General features: G+C 30.8%; 1 protein-coding gene across 2 annotated transcripts in view; it reads left to right on the top strand.

Annotated features, from left to right (window-relative positions):
* Ent2 (Equilibrative nucleoside transporter 2) overlaps nucleotides 1–13,158 on the top strand; it is a 1,033,466-nt gene that overhangs the window by 325,106 nt on the left and 695,202 nt on the right. For both annotated transcript variants that reach the window (XM_068363488.1, XM_068363487.1), the window contains exon 2: nucleotides 1,090–1,142. The gene's annotated coding sequence lies outside the window, so the exon portion shown is untranslated. The remainder of the gene's footprint in view (nucleotides 1–1,089; nucleotides 1,143–13,158) is intronic.

Below are 13,158 nucleotides of genomic sequence, written 5' to 3'. Positions count from 1 at the left end.
GTGTTTTGGCAGTCTGGACATTTTTTGTTGTTTATTATTATCAACTTCTATTTTCTTCCTTTTTTTTTTATTAATAATGAAAAGTTTTTATTATAAGATATTGCATATTATGGGTTAGTGTTTTGACAGTATGGAATTTTTTTGTCGTTTTATGTTAATATCCAGTTTTTGATTATCTATAAAAAGTTTTCATTATAAAATATTGCATATTATAGGTCAGTGTTTTGATATTCTGGAAATATTTTGGAGTTGTATATTAATATCAACTTCTAATTTCTTTCCTGGTTTTTTGATCAATTATAAAAAAAATTCATTATAAGATATTGTATATTATTGGTGAGTTTTTTGACAGTATGGACATTTTTTGTCCTTTTATGCTAAAATTATCCAGTTTTTGATCATCTATAAAAGTTTTCATTATAAGATATTGCATATTATCATCATCATCTTCTCCTACGCCTATTGACGCAAAGGCCCTCTAGACGGTTGAAACACTGACGGAAATATAAAAGAATTTTATATTTTAGGTCAGTGTTTTGACCGGCTAGACATGTTTTCTCTTTTTATATTAATTAAATGTTACGCAAATTGTGATAATTTTATCCTTTTCTATACCAATCCTTTTATAATCTGTATGGAAAAAAACTATGGGATCAGTGTTAATATTTTTCATATATCCCTTTTTTATACCCAAATCATCGTATAGGACTCTTCTTTATAACTTACCTCGTCACAAGAGTGACCTAGATATATCTTTAGGGTCATAAAACATTAAATTTTATTTGATTGTTTCTATCCAATTTAATTTTAGTGGGTGCTGTAGTTGTAAATATTTCATTTCCATAACTCAGAGTATTTTCAAGTTCCCCTAACCGCCAATGTTATAACGTCGTTATTCAAGTATAGCGCTAAATGTGCGTAGACTTTATCACTCATTACAGTACAGTATACAGTTTCCAGTAACTATAGTTACTTCAAATCAGAAATTTTCCTTTTTTTTTTTTTGGTCTATTTTTTCTTTATATACTTTCTTAAATTTAGCTCATACGAATCGACCAAATTCACTTTTTATTTTTTTCAATCTTTCAGATAAAGAAGATCTAGCAAGGCCTCTGCTTGAACGTTGCCAAAGCTCATAGATGGTAAGTAAAAATTCGATCTGTATATCGGTTATGGATTCGCACGCAAAATTCAAGGAGGTATATTGGGATCACAATTTCCGTCCGTTTGTCAGTACGTGTAGCGTGCAGCTTATCCAAGCTTTAACTCTATAAAGGGTTAAAGGCAAATTATGAATGACAGAGGCAAGGGGTAGTGACAATGTCCTAGAGGCTGAGCATATATACATATGATCAGCGCTCAAGACCTATCTCCATCCAAGCTAGAACCAGGGAGGGCTAGGCAATGGCTGCTAATGACTCAGCAATCAGACCTATAGGCTCCTATAAATCCCCATCCTTCGCTCACAAGGATGGTAAGGTTGCAGAAACTACAAAAAACTATCGAGCTTGAGCGGGACTCGAACCTCAGTCCGACATATCGCCAGACAGGGAGGTTTCCAATAGGTCAAATGTGGAGTGTCAGGTTGATGGTTCATAACCTAGCTTTTTATTCAATCATTCATTTATTCATTCATTCATTCATTCATTGCGTGATCAGTTGGACAAGTTAGGGCACAGAGAGCTATCAGGTAATGAAGAATTCATTTCAAATTCATATTTTTCACAAAAATTCGTTAGGATCAGTTGGTGTTTCATATCTGTATAACAAACTAGTGTAGGCGATCCGTCAAAAATGATAGCTAAATATTCAGATATGCACAGATGCACCCTTTTCTTACCAGGGTATGATACTCCCTCTCCCTCACTATCCGAGGGTAGGGAGAGCTCAGCGGGACGGGATATATATATATATATATATATATATATATATATATATATATTATATATATATATATGTAATATATATATATATGTAATATATATATATATATGTAATATTTATATATATAGATATATATAGATATATATATATATATATATATATATATATATATATATATATATATATATATATATATAACCTGACACTTCTTCATTATTATATACGGGTGATTAGGTTGGACTTCGCTAAATCCATAAAGCGAAAAAGAAAATAATAATTTATCCTTTTTTAATCTTGTAAACAACGGTTGAAAATAAGCAGCTCAGACCTACAAGAAAGTGTGCTTAGACCAACTGGAAAATTGACCTAATCTACAGGGAGGTATAAAGCAGAATCTTTGTCAAAGCCCTAACTTCCTGACAAGGAATGGTACAGTCTCCTGTTTTACACAAGTTTGGGCTTAAATATTATGTTTTGCCCTGAAACCAAGGTTACTTTGCTAGGCTTAATTAAGGCAACAGAAGCCTTAATACACAAAAATTATTTCATATGTATTTTTTATTTTTCATGACTTGACTCCTACTTAGAGTCTTTAATTCTATCAACCCCCCCCAAAAAAAAAAGCAACACTGATATGTTTTTCCCAAGGACTCTGGGCTTAATGAGTTTAAATTATGAACTATATCCGGTGCGGAGGCCATATGATGTCGACCTGAAATGGTAAACGTGTTACTTTACGTGTTACCTATAAATCCTTTTTCTGTACACCACTGCATTCTATATAATGAAATTGGATATTCTAATGAGGAATTCCCTAAAATATTGCAGTGTATTTATTGTCCTTCACTGTTCCTATTTCAAATACTGATTTTACGATGTTGTATTTTTCCCACCTTTAGAATTGTACGAATTGACAGTTTTTTTTTTTTTTTTTTTTCAATATCCGGAAATTGTACAAGTTTAGTTTCTCCATTCCTTTACAGTTACACTGCAACCTTACATTTAAAGAAATACATCCTTTCTATTACCTTGCATAAGCATCACAGTAAAAACATAAATTTATTTAATGTTTTTGGTAACATTTACTACGATGAATTAAATTATCTTTGTTGAAATATCGTCATATGATTTTTTTTTACATGGATTTATTGCTCTAAAGTTATCGTACCAATCCTTGATACTCCATAGTATAGGCCATTGGCAAGAAATATAAACAGATTAGTGTTCCGACCTTAGTACTGTGGTAGTAGTAGTGGAAGTTGCACTTAAAAAGAGAGATTTGTTTATTCACCTTGATTTTAAATAAGGATAATAATAATTATTATGAAGAATATCATGAAAATTAATGAATTTGGAGGATATGGGTTTGTCTTGGTTTGTTTTTATCATCATCCTCATTATCATGATCATTATTTTTACTAGTGAACATGAATGTAAACAAATTAAAAAAGGATAACTTGCTAGAGAAACTACCAAAGATTATAATTATAAGCGAAAAAATTAGAAAGAGTAAAGAGTAATTACCAGAGGAAAAGTGGATAAAAGTAAATATTTTAACAAACGATAATTTTATGCTCTGCTGAAAAGTTGTGAGTATTATAAATAAATAAAGCAGTGTCATACATCGTTTTTAAATGACGATATTACAGTACCTTTTAACTTTTTAATTCCTATATTACAACTCATATTAACTCATTAAATTGCAATCTGATATTCCCATTTATTTTTTCAGTTTTTAACATTACAGTCCCTTGTAACTTTTTAAATTGCAATATCATAGTCCCCTTGAATTTTTTATGTTATGATATTACACTCCCTTTGAACTTTTTAATTGCAATAATAATTCTCCTTTTAACTTTTTAGATTGTAATATTACAATCCCTCAACTTTTAATATTACAGTCCTTCAACTTTTCAAATTGCAATATTATATCCCCTTTTAATTTCTCGAATTGCGATATTACAGTCTCTTGTAACTTTTTAAATTTACTTTATTATAGTCCCTTTTAACTTTTCAAATTGCATTATTACAGTCTTGTAACTTTTTAAATTTACTTTATTATAGTCCCTTGTAACTTTTCAAATTGCATTATTACAGTCCCTTTTACTTATTAAGTTACAATATTATAATCTCGTTTAACTTTAAATTGCAATTTTACAGTACCTTTTAACTTCTGAATTGTAATATTACAGTCACGTTAATGTTTAAATTACAGTGTTAGAGTTCCTTAACTTTTAGAATAGCAATATTTGTTGACTAACTTCTAACATTTTGAATTGCAATTTTACTATCCCGTTTTACTTTTAATGACCTCCACGGCCCCAGTATTAGGCCATGTAGCCCAAATTTAACCCGTAAATCCAATAAGCATTGCTCTTCCTGTATCGACCCTTGTCAAACCTCAAGTCTTTCTAAGATGTGTCCTTGTGTGAAAAATGGAAGGTTTATTCCTAGCACGAAACTGGTCTTATTTGTCAGTTAACCATAGGCTTCAACTTTACGTTGTATTAATGGTTTAAATTTAACATACCATTATGGGAAATATTTCAAAAAATATTTTAATGTTATGTGAAAATATAGCAATAAGTACATGTTTTTTTTTCTATTTTGGTAAGAAAGCAGCATTCAGTGCTATATAAAAGCCAAGTAATATCTTAAACTACTTTGTAAATGCTATCCAGCTTGAGATGTATGCGTCTCTCTCTCTCTCCTCTCTCCTCTCTCTCTCTCTCTCTCTCTCTCTCTCTCTCTCTCTCTCTCTCTCTCTCTCTCTCTCTCTCCCTCGTTACACACAGGTCTGTCAGCGAGAATTTTTTGTTTCGATAAATCAGCGAAACATATCACCCCCAAGGTTGAGCAATTTGCATTGCTTCCCACACGGTTCCTGCACCTGGTCCACAAGCGTAGGAGTAGGACAATGACTTCTTTCTCTCTACTAGAATTAACATTTTAGCCTTGAATAAATGATTTTATGAATAATAAATGAATAATAAATAAAATAATAAATATATAAATAATAAGAAAATTTCTCAAAGAATACTTCTTGTGTATTAGCTATGTGGTCGCTAACCCTTAAAGTGTTCTAATTCATGCGTAGGGAAATGTTAGGTTTATACGTTAATTTAAGAAAAAAAAAATCTACAGCACTTGAATAATGATTAAAAACAGTCTGAAGGAAATATGTTTTGTAAATTTTTTTTTATTCTTAAAAAGTAATATATTCCATTAATAATTTTTTCTATAGTAACTTTTTTGGTTGCTTTTCCCATTCGTCTCCGCATAAGAAAATAAATAACATTCGTATATTATCATTACGTCACATCATCTAACGCAAAGGCAGGAATTACCTTGTAATTATATTATTCTCCGGATTTAGGTCAGAAATGTAGATGGCCTTTTACATTAATTAAGGACCATGTTGAAACTGGCAGCGAGTTTCATATTTTTTTTTATATATAAGTTGGAATTGTGGCAGCGTAATTATACGGCAGTAATTCATTTACTGTAATTAAGTTTTGGATTTTTTTTTTCTTTTAGATTGTCGTAAGTAAACCGGGCTACTTCAAAATAATACCGTAGTGGAGTTTTATATGCTGGTTTGATAAATTGGTCATTAAGAATTATGATTCGAATTAGCTTGGAAAATATGAACCATTTTATCATTTCTGTGCAAAGGGCTTCGTAAATATCTTAAAGGCACTCATCCGTTTATCAGTCTGTTAAAATTTGGTTTACTGTTTAGCATTTTGTAGAAAAAAAACGGGAAAATTCAGGTTAACTCATTACATTTTAGAGAATTTTAATTTGATTAAATAGAACGCTATTATTTTTAGAATTGCCTCTACAATATTATAATGTTATTTCTCTGGAAACTTTCAAAGCTTGACCTTGAACTTGTCTTGGATTAATTACCAAAATTTACAAGTTTGACAGTTTTTTTATGAGATTTAAGTTACAAAAGTAAGATTTTGACAATTTTATAGCATACTTAATTTATTAAGTGAATTTCATATGATTTAGATATTATTTTCACTGAATAATATTTGGAAGAGTTGTGATATGGTTAACATTTGAAAATAATTTTTAGAGAAAATAAATGTGTTTGAATTTCATATATTTGTTGCGAAACTGTGGTTCAGAATTTTTTGTTTTGGGCATAAATACCCATTGATTCAAATTAAGTAATATATGATTTAAGTTTCACTGTTATTTTTGTGAAATCCTTAGATTCTTGGGGTATAAATAAAGTCTCTGAAATTGCCCCGTGAATACATTACACAGAAACAATGCATGTATTTAACTGGAGCTTGGAGTTACTGTATAAGATGGTCGGTCCATGGTTGAGGTTTATTCTCGGAGAAAATTCAGGATATTTCTAGAATATATTCTTATCATTAATAATATTTTTTAGATTTAATTTACGCGTTAAGCATTGCTAAGGGATTTTAATGACATTTTGCAACGCTTAATATACCGCATGTATTGGAAACCTGATATTTGCTAAAGTTGGTGTTGGATCCGTCTTGGATTTATGAATTAAGCAGTGAGCATGATATATTTCTCTATCCGATTTGTATGGATTAGATTTTTATGAACTCATGAAGGATATTTTGTTTCGTATATATGGGGAATTTTTGTAGTTGCAGACAGAAAACTCTGTATTAAGGCCATTGTTCGTTTAATTTATACCACTTAAGTTATGACGGAATAAATTCAGTCAGCCGTAATTATTTCTGATTGAAGTATTGCTTTACAGAAAGAATGCAAAATACTTGCTTTGAAAGGTAATTTTGGCAAGAACAACAATAATTACGTACTGCATCCTCAAGAGGTTTTCAAGACACATGTCAACGCTTTAGTACATGTAACGTTAGCCTTCAACACTGTCACCGATTTTATTGTCTTTTTTCCGGGTGCCCTAACGGGTAAAATTTTAAGCTTTACAGAAACAAATTGAAGAATTAGTATTAATTTGCTCTTTATAGTTTCCTGTGTAATTTTTTCCCCTGGTATTGCGGTTAAATTTTTATTAAACAATTCATCCATAATTTCGTTTTAGGAAAAAACGTAAGCGGTTTTATTGTTTTAATGGTTCTATATAACCAAAATACAAGGGAAATATACAGAATCGAAGTGAATTTATCTATTGCAAGTCTCATTTTTCATGTTATTTTCCAAATGGAATCTTTGAGATGCTAAACCATATAAAAAGGTAATAACCCGATAATAGGCAATGTTGTAGACAGTTTTGCCAAATTACCCATATTGGAAATGGGTGTCATATAATTCTTATAATATGAAATAAAGTCTATCATCATTGCAATATTTGTTCTTTGAAATGTTGAATCGTGGATGAACCCTTTATGGGGAAAAGTTTTGGAACAAGGGGCTCTTCATGCACGTACAAAGTTCTTCTGTAGCGTATCAATTCCCCCCAACACAATGTTCACCATTTTTTTATCTTTCTAGAAACTCTTCGACAACATCAATCTAGTACTGTATGCGTCTTTCCCTTGTCATTCAATTATAACAAATTATATTCATTTCACCATCCTTTCGTGTTCTATTTCATGTGATCAAGCCATCCATAAACACAGATCCATCTTTTCACGTATACTAACTTTTATTGAGAATTTCTTGTTCATATCTCCACATTTCTGATCTTTTCATACCTTGTTTCGCCTCATAAACTATGCATATAATTCCCCTCAACATATTCAAAATTCATTTCACTTCCAACATTTTATGCTGCCATAAAGAAGAGTGAACTCAAATATCCTCTTGTATTCCCACCAATGCTCAGTCTTTTGCACACACACTTAGCTATCTTTCTGAATTCTTACTTTTTGACTCGCCTCTTGTAACATCATATCACTATCCGTTATAGTTTCAATTCTGCTGTTACTCTGCTATTCATTATGGGTAATGTATGAGCTGCAAACATTTACCATTTCACTCACCATTCCGGCGTCAATGACCTTAGATGTCAGGATGCCAGATAACCCATAATAAATAAATTAATCAATCACTCACCATTGACGACATATCGTCTTATAACACATTATTGCTTCAATATTGCTGTCCTTGCTTTTCTATTTCCCTTTTTTCTATATCCAAGAAAAAATTAAGTGGATTTTCGTATCAGCCCAATTTTGATACTAAAGCAGATAGTCTCCCCTCTAAATGTTCTAACACAGTTTGCTTCCATCATAAAAACTATAAGTTGACCTCACCTACTTATCTTCTATACAAACACCCTAACGTTTTGTGCACTGTTCCTCTGTAAAGCCTGTCAAAAATTTTGTAGATTGGTATATGCCAAGTACAACTTTTCCTTTCACTCTTTACCTTATTGGTTAACTGATTTATAGCTATCTCTAGAGCTTTTGCTTTTTCAAACCTGTTCTTTCTTCCCATATTAGTTATTCGGCCACCTTTTCATTTTCTTAATCAAAATGTAAGAATTCATCCTTCTTAGTTTGCAATGTTATAACCACATAATACTTAAAGACTCTTGTATCACCTTTACCCTTACACATACGCACATATTAGATTATATATATATATATATATATATATATATATATATATATATATATATATATATATATATATATATATATATATATATATATATATATATATATGCTGTATATATGTGTGTGTTTGTGTATATATATTTATATGTGTACATACATACATACATACATACATACATACATACATATGTATGCTTATGTAAATGATTCAACTTTAGGGCTAAGTAGCACATTTTAGAAATAATCCGACCCCTCTTCTCCCACGAATTGTTTGATGTAAACTTCAGAGTAAATATCCTGCCATCTAATGGAAAGCAAACACGCCCATATTGTTTCAACGTCTTCCATAGAATTTTATTAGTTAAGAAAAATTAAATGATGTATGAGCAGCTCCAGATTAATTTGTTTTTCCTTTTGTGATGTATTCAACCGGAAAGTGAAAGATTAAAATCACAAATGTTTATTTTGAGAGTGTTTTTTCTTTTTCACTTTTTATAAAGGAAAAAACCCCTGCTTACATAAGGACGTCTTTTAAATTATGAATATTTTTGGATTGTATGTGTGTATGAACCATAAACCCTAATTCTTATTGAGTTTGTTACAGAGATATTTCCACAATTTCATTATGGTTTCTTGTTTAGTTATGTTTGAAAATATTTATTATTCTTTTCTATAAATAGTTGAGCAAAATGAAAAAAAACACCTATTATTAGCCATTTTATTTAGTAATAATATTTTAAGATATCACTTCAAAATTTGGAATACAAAATTAGATAGAAAAGAATGGCTATGATATACGAGTGTAAAAGGGAATCATTCCAATTCCGCAAAACGGGAACAATAAAAGGTAGAGATATAGCCTAGCGTCTTAGATTTAATAGAAAACGTAATTTATATGTTAATTGGACATTATTATTTATTTCCTGTTTATCTCTGTTATTTCTCATTTATTGTCTATTCACTTTTTTATTTATTATTCTGAATTTAGTTCCTTTGCCTATTAAGGTTTAAAGGTCACTCGTAAGTAGCAGATGCAAGGAACAAGTCTGTTCCGTTGCATTGTTCTAGTCTATGATCATCGCCTAAGCCCCCTCTCCAACCAAGCAAGGTCCATTGACTGTAGGAAGACATTAGCTTACTGTGACAGTATTGTTGCGATCACTTGACAACTGACTAGCCATGAGCACAACTTTAATTCAGTCTCATGAATTATGAATATCTGATATTACCACTAAGCCTTCTTTCGGCATGAAGCATTCTGAAATTCCTTGTGTTGTGAATTATGCTTGTAATAGTATATAATGGTAATGATAATTTAAATTTTCGAAATGGCCGTCTTCTTACGCAGCCGACTGTGTTCTTGTCGGTCCTGTCCGGGTATTTAATCAGCTCTTTACACTTTTTTCTTTTCTTTTTTTATGAAATTACGTTGATTAAGAATAGAGTAAGGAGATGTGTTCTCAGTAATAAATCTATCTTAGCTATTTCAGTGTTTTTTTTTTTTTTTTTTTTTTTGCGCATTGAACGTTACATAAGTACCTAAGTTTGTGGCCTTGGTTTTCGAATAGAGCTACTTAACGTCTCCATTAGTTTCCTACTGCAACTCAAAGACTAAAATTTTGCATATTTGACCAAGAAAAGAAAAGGTAATATACCTACTTTTAGAGACTTTAGTTATAGCCTGGTTCTGTGTTTTATGGTTAGAATGGACATATATTGAAATGAATAATGGTTGCGGATATTATGAATTATCTCTGGAACGAGTTTTCTAGAAAAAAAATGTGCAGAAATTGTTACTAACAAAGAATGTAATCATCTAATGATTTGTGGCTTTTCTACACTATTTAGAACTTTGAACAGCGGTTGTTATTCGGTGTGCAGGTAATTTTTATCTAATTTGCCATGAATTGCTGTGATTTCCTTAAGGATTTTAAAGATTAATTTTATAACCTAAGGCTTTATTTCCCTATTTTCTTAACGAAATCTTTTGCAGACGAGCTGGTACTTTGATGGTCTGTTAATGTCTTTGATTATTATGCAAATTCAGCCTCGTATGGGGAATCTTAAACTGGAATATCATTCATCCAGATATTAACGTCCACTCATTTGCATAATTATGATTCTCTCTCTCTCTCTCTCTCTCTCTCTCTCTCTCTCTCTCTCTCTCTCTCTCTCTCTCTCTCTCTCTCTCTCTCTCTCTGTCAGGATCTCTTTGGGGATGTGTGCCTAACCACATGGGATAATATTTTCTTTGAGCGGCTTCCAAATGTCAAGTTTTGTTTGAATCCCGAGTCCCTCTTTAACGAGTTGCAAGGTCTTGTACGGTCATGTTGCATTTGCTTTATGATAAGAGGTGAAGAAAATAAGCTTTAATTTTCTTATTTTTCACATTGTGAGTGGTAGTTCATCTCTCTCTCTCTCTCTCTCTCTCTCTCTCTCTCCTCTCTCTCTCTCTCTCTCTCTCTCTCTCTCTCTCTCTGGAGGGGAAAATATGGAATAGGTTTAGGAGACACATATGGGACGAATTTGAATATATGTTAATATGGGAAAAAATCAGACAAACATTTTTCGTTTAAGGCATTGTATGATTTTAATGTTTGTATATTTCCGTTATTTCGTGGTTGTTTTACACTTATCATATATATATATATATATATATATATATATATATATATATATATATATATATATATATATATATATGTGCGTGTATATATATATATATATATATATATATATATATATATATATATATATATATATATATATATATATATATATATATATATAGTGTGTGTGTGTTTGTTATAAGTTTATATATAAGTCATGATTCAGTATCGAACCGCTTGTAGAAAAAGAAAACATTTAGACGTTTTAAGCAGATTATATATATTGATTAGTAAATTGTTAATTCTGTTTGTATAAACATTTTATATATTACATTTTTCTTATTTCAGCTATTAGTTAAAGGTACTTTTTTTTTATTTCATGTTTTGGTAATATAATTATTTTATTTCTCTTTTCCTCTTGGTTAAATGATTATTTTTCTGTGGAGATTTTTCCCTTTCACCTCTTATCAAAAGTAATTTCTTAAGAAATTATGAAAGCCATTGATTTTCGTAGTTTTAGCTCTTTGCCCTATGATTTGGAATTTATTCTCCAGATACAGTTTGTCTTTGGAGATTTATTCCTTCAAGCTATTGACGTTAGAGATTTTTCACCTTTTACTCTGTGGTTTCACAGATATTTTCCTTTTACCTCTTGACTTTAGTAATTTTTCCTGTTATCTTCTAGACTTTAGGGAATTTTTCTCTTTTCAAATATTCCCATTTCTTTTGTGATTTTATTTTTCACTTATTGACTTTGAAGGTTTTATTCTCTTTATTTCTTCACTTTAAAATGTTTTGCTTTCTCTGGTTTTAGAGATTTTCCCTTTTGCTTTTTGGATTTAGAGGTTTTTCCTTTTAAGCCTTGGCCTTAGAGTCTTCTCTTGTTTTTCTTGGCCTAAGAAATTTCCCCTTGTTCTTCCTGGGCTTCGAGATTTTTCCTTATTCTTATTGGCCTTTGAAATTTTCGTTTTTTCCTCCTGGCCTTTGAGATTTGATCTTGTCCTTCTTTCCCATATAGATTTTTTCATTAATCTTCTTGGCCTTAGAATTTTTCCTAGTTACCTTTCTCCAATTGATATTCTACCTTTAAAGATTTTGCCCAATTACCCCTTTGGGTTTAGAGTTTTACTTATTTAAGATTTTGGAATTAGAATTTTCCCTTTTACCTACAGGCTTCGAAAATTTCGGTGCTCTTAGTTTCAAAGATATTTTCTTTTCGGCAATTGATTTTATAGACATTTCACCTCCTAACTCAGAATTTCAATTATATTTTTCCATGTTAAGCCTTTACTTACAAGGGATTATACCTTTCAGATCTTGGGCGAAGAGATTTTTCTTCTGGTTTCAGAGATTTTGCTGCTCTTACCAAAACCTATTCTTTTACGATATTGTACATGTGCTCATAGCTTAAGAAATCTCGCAATTCTTTTTACTCGGGAGTATTTGGGAGTATGGTTTTATATGTTTGTACATTTGCCCTTTTGTTTATTATTTTTTTTGGTATATTGAAACTTTTTTTATATTTCCTCGCAAGTATTTGGGCTATGGTTTTATATTTTTTGTTACATTTACCCTTTATTTTATTTATTTTTTTTTTATTTTTTCATAATTTATATGTTGAAACTTCTTTATTTTGACGCTTGATAGGATATGCCATTTGGCTGGAATTTGATCATTTTTTTTTCCTTATGGACTTTTTTTTATTAAACCCATTGGTATTAGAAATTCTCTCTCTCTCTCTCTCTCTCTCTCTCTCTCTCTCTCTCTCTCTCTCTCTCTCTCTCTCTCTCTCTCTCTCTCTCAGTGATGTATTATCTTTATCAATTGCGTATTAATATGTTTTGAAACGCACTCTAAACTTCTTACTTGAGAGATTGAAGGACTGCGGAAAATACAATTTTAATAAACGGAAATTCTTGAGTGAAAATACAATTCCTTTTCTGTTTTCGAAAAATAGTGGAACTCAGATTCAATAAAGTTTTTGGGATAAGATGGAAAGATGATTTGATTTGTTAAGATTCCGTAACTGTTTTCCAGTATTTTAATAATGAATCCATGTGTCCAAATGAACCCCAATTATAATCACTGCCTCTTAGGTTAGCCTTTAAAAAGTGTAGTCGTGAATT

Source organism: Palaemon carinicauda, chromosome 40 (assembly GCF_036898095.1).
Source record: "Palaemon carinicauda isolate YSFRI2023 chromosome 40, ASM3689809v2, whole genome shotgun sequence".
NCBI classification, from domain to species: Eukaryota; Metazoa; Arthropoda; class Malacostraca; order Decapoda; family Palaemonidae; genus Palaemon; species Palaemon carinicauda.
This window is presented reverse-complemented; position numbering and strand designations above follow the sequence as displayed.